Genomic DNA, 4,606 nt, shown 5'->3' with positions numbered 1-4,606 from the left:
GCACTATAACTCCCTATAGAATATGTGCAAAGATGGTGGGATGAATGGATATGTCTATATCCTCAAGACAAAATTGCTCCTTTGTAGATGTAGACAAATGCCTTTGATTATATGTTTTTGTAGGAATCCAATGAAAAGAAGCCATCCAAACCAACCAAACCCTGTGTGAAAATGCAACTACCCCTATAATAAATCTAGAATTAACTCATTAATGAAACGTTTCGAAGTGAGGAGCTCCATTGCATTAAAAATAATTGACATTTATCAGTCTAAAATGGGTTAAAAAGCAATTTCTAAGGATTCCAGACTCCAGTGAACCTCAGCGAGAGCCATTATAAACACATGGTGAAAACATGGAACCTACCAAAACAGCACCATCAGTGACTCATCTAGGAGGTCATTAAAATAACCTATGACAACACCTAGGGCCCCTCTCATACCAGATAATGTCAGTGTTCATGATTAACAAGTAAGAAAAGCACTGATGGAATTGGCACACATTTTTCAAGTGAACACGACTGCTGCCCACAAAACCTCCCCATCTCATATTTGGTAAATATCCCCCTAATAATCCACAAGAATCTTTCCGGGGGAAAAAAAAAGAAAAAAAAAAATCAGCAGACTGATGAAACAAAAAAGAAGATTTTTTTTTTTTTTGCATTTGTCCTTAGACATTCTTTGTTACGAAGACATGTATGGAAAATGTAGATAGCTGAATGAAAGCAGAAATAGAGAGACTCAAGGATGAGCAGAGGGCCGGTATCTTATTCCCAATGTCATCTTTGTCATCAACTCATCAACACTGCTGACACATTGATGACATCCTTCTCTGGTCCAGCTCAGTCTATATATCTATATATTTATAGTCCTGTATGTCCATTTATCTATCTATCTATCCGCCCATCCATCTATGGCATCTGTCTGTGTTGCCAACTCATCTGCCTATCCACCTATCTGTGCATCCGTCTTTCTGGCCTGTTTATCTATCTACTATAGTTATAGCTAAGCATGTATCAAACAAAAGGTTGATTTTAACTTATAAACCTGGATCGGGAATAAGACAAAAGGAGGGGAGGAAGAGAAACAGGATGACAATGACATTTAGCGCATAGCTTAGGAAGTCAATGGAAAGCGCTCACATCAGAGGCCACACAAACAGCACACACATGCATTATGGATCTATCCCTGTCCCCCAGAGATGGATTATTGTACCACTTCATTCAGCATGATAAAGAGAGGTTTAGGCCTGCAGACATAGGTAGACAAGACAGAAGATATTCTACTCCTCAAACTGCAAATGAGACAGATGCTGAGCATCAAGAGCTAGTGCAAAGAAAAACAAAAGCAATGCAGAATGGATAATTTCTGACAGTTTTGTGCAAGCTTAATGTAAAACAAGTAAACCAATAGACTGATGGGGAGAAATACTAAGCACTTGGGTTAATGAGAAATCTATATTAATCAGTTTTCTGATTTTTGCTTATGAGCTGAATTTCAGTGTCTCGGTGCTGTGACAACATTTTGGCTGGTTCCCAAAATCTGTCTTTTGACCTATTGAGTAATGTTTTTTATATCTGGAATGCACATGGGCCCCAGTACAGGCCACAAGGGTTGATGTGCTGTAAACATATATATTGTTTTATTTTTATTAAAACTCATCTTTTTTATCCCTACCTGTGCGATCTTTAATTTATTCATACTGCATAGGAACTCTTTACCACAACTCCACACTGTAATTTACATTTTTACTTCGTCAAATTCGCTAGGAATCTGCAACAAGCAGTCTATTATCAGTGAGCAGCAAATTAACTAATTATGCTACAATTTTCAATAATTACAGCATATTATTTTGCATTTGAGAAATAACCCCGATTTATATATATATAAAAAAAGGTTGTGAATAGAGAAAGCCAATCTTTGCCAGTACAATGATGTAGGTGTCTACTTAATGAAGCACATGCATAGCAAAGACACATCTACATTTTCTAACAAAAGGGATGGTTCAGATGAGGAGAGAAAATGACACTATATAAATCAGAAGAGAAAACATTAATGCTGGGGAAAGTATTTATACGTAATGGCATTTTAAGATGATACATGTCCTCACAATAGAATATTACTAGAAAATATCACCCAACTATTTCTACATCGAGGCAAAGTTTACAGAGGGAAATACAGTCCAAGACAGCTGAAGAGTTATTTCTAGTGCTGAGCATCTTAAATCCTTTCTTAAAGACACAGAACAGTAAAAACAAAGTCATCTTATGCTGCAGGAATTTTTTAGACAGCCATTATAAAGCAGGATGATATATGTTTTTGGAATTAATGCTGTAGCAAAGCAGAGACCACACACTTACAGGATCAGGAAACATCTCATTTGAACTGAAGACCTTTATAACACACACTTTAACAACCAACTCTCTTCTTGTTTTGGGGCTTATGTTGACAACAGCGCATTTTGCACCAACATTTAAACCGCAGTGATCCGTGTGACTTGTAGGTGGTTCATTGTGTTTTAAACTACCTCATAGCCCTCAGTATTTGTCTGGAAAGATTTTTTTCTGGGGGGTTGCTAAGGCTGGAAGACACCCCAGGCTTAACCAAATGTAAGCACCAGCAAAAATGACACAAAATGTTAGCATTCTCAGCTAAGCGTCTTAGTGTACAAACAAATGTATGTGAGCTTAGGCACAGATACTGCATAATGAATACAGAGATTAATCTTTAGAGATTTGGAAAGAGTTTACATAATTTCCCATCTAGTTAAAAAACACATACACAGACAGAGAGAGACGCACCTCTGGATAGATGCAGACAGGCATACCAATGTAAGCCTGTAACACTTCTCTACCAACAAATGCACACACTCATACGCAAAAAAGGAAGAAATGCCTATTTAGCAGTCAGACCAAACTGTGCTGGGAGTCTCTTACTTTCCATATGACCTTTTGTCACTTTGCCAGTGACATTTTAAATATGCTCTCGCTCACCTTTGTCAGCAGCCTTGTCTGCTGGGTGCTAAACAAAGAAGAGCTGCTGAGGGAAATGCAGAGGCAGAGAGCCTCAGAAAGACAGACGGTGGAGAAACTGAAAGAGATAAATAAAACAGAACCAAATGAGAGGTTGGGGTCATGGCTAAGAGCAGGCGCAGATAAAGACAGGTAGAAAGAAGCAGGTGAGAGAGAGAGAGAGACAGAGAAAGAGAGAGAAAGAGAGAGAGAGAAAGAGAAAGCGCAAGCTCAAGTGGAGAACAGAGCAGTAGAAACAAACACAGGTACTCTTAAAAATGAACATAATGCTAAAAGAAACCTACTAAGCCAAGTGATAAATGTTCATAACAGGATGAAAATAAGAGATAAAATCCTGGTGGGGAAAAAGGCAAAGTGGGAAAAGGTAGTCTAAAAAAATTTTCAAAAAAGAGGAAGAAAGGTCCAGGAGAGACAGATAACAGGGAGTAGCCGAGAGCAGAAACTCAGAAAAGGGCAAGGGTGGAAGTAGAAAGGAGCGTAGTGAGTGAGCACAAGAAAAAAAAAAAGATAAGAGGGTGAAAATAAAAGAGCAAGGGATGGGTTGTGACGCTCTGGAAATTACAGCCGTCTATCGTGGAAATGTCACAGATATGTAAGGGCCCATTTCAGAGCTGTGATAATATGCGAGAGCCATTCATCTCCAGCCAGAGGGTCTGGTCGAATCAATAAAGTCTCAGCATTAATAGGGACCCCTCCGCTGCATTAAGACAAACTAGAGCCAACAGCATTTGCTGACATAAAAGAAAATTTTGCTGTTCTAACTTGCTTGAGCGACCAACAAGTTGACAGCATGGTATGGGTGCCACTTTTCTTTAACCTAAAGATTTAAGATCATTGCTGTTTCAGTTTTTGATATAAAAAAAAATCCTGAGAGAAATAAAAAATAAGGGTACAAGTTATCGCTAACATTCTTGGCGCTCCTTGAGTTTCTACAAAAATGACGTCCCAAACAGCAGAGTTTCTTTTTGTCTTGTAAGCTAATAAGATGTGGTAGACTTCTTTGAACCAATTGAGTAGCATGCAGGTGGTTGACAGGAGGCACTGCACTATTTGATCCACGCTAATAGAGAAAACTCTCCAGTCACTCCAGCACTTCCTCTGTTATCTTATGAAAAACACATTAAATGTAGAAACCCTGGAATACATGTGGTTAGCAATACATCCTTCTCTATTGGATAACATTTACATTTTCTGGTTCTTAAGAGAAAAAGAAACATGTTTAGTTTTCATCTGTAAAACTAAAATGCTACATTCAATCTGTTCGCTAAAGCACTGCAATTATAATGGTCAGAAAAGGTTTAGCTTCTCTTTCAGATTCTTCTGTTTCGTCACCGTCTCAGATCAAAAGTCACCTTTTCATTCTATCCTTTTGTAAAATTGTCACTCCCCTTCAACAAAGGTAATCTTTTGCGGTTTAAGAGATACACTGCCAAAACATGAAGCTTCTGAGGTGAGCTTTAAAGGTTCCTCTAGTTATTTTATTCTTCTTCACCAAAACTTGCTAATATATAGTTCATATTTGAAATTAATTGAAGAAACACTTAGAAGAATTTTCAGATAACTCCCTTTTGCTGTGT

The sequence above is a fragment of the Poecilia mexicana genome, unplaced genomic scaffold, assembly GCF_051168715.1.
Source record: "Poecilia mexicana isolate PSO_F unplaced genomic scaffold, ASM5116871v1 scaffold_20, whole genome shotgun sequence".
Classification (NCBI taxonomy): domain Eukaryota; kingdom Metazoa; phylum Chordata; class Actinopteri; order Cyprinodontiformes; family Poeciliidae; genus Poecilia; species Poecilia mexicana.
The sequence above is the reverse complement of the archived record's forward strand: the minus strand, read 5'-3'. Positions refer to the sequence as shown.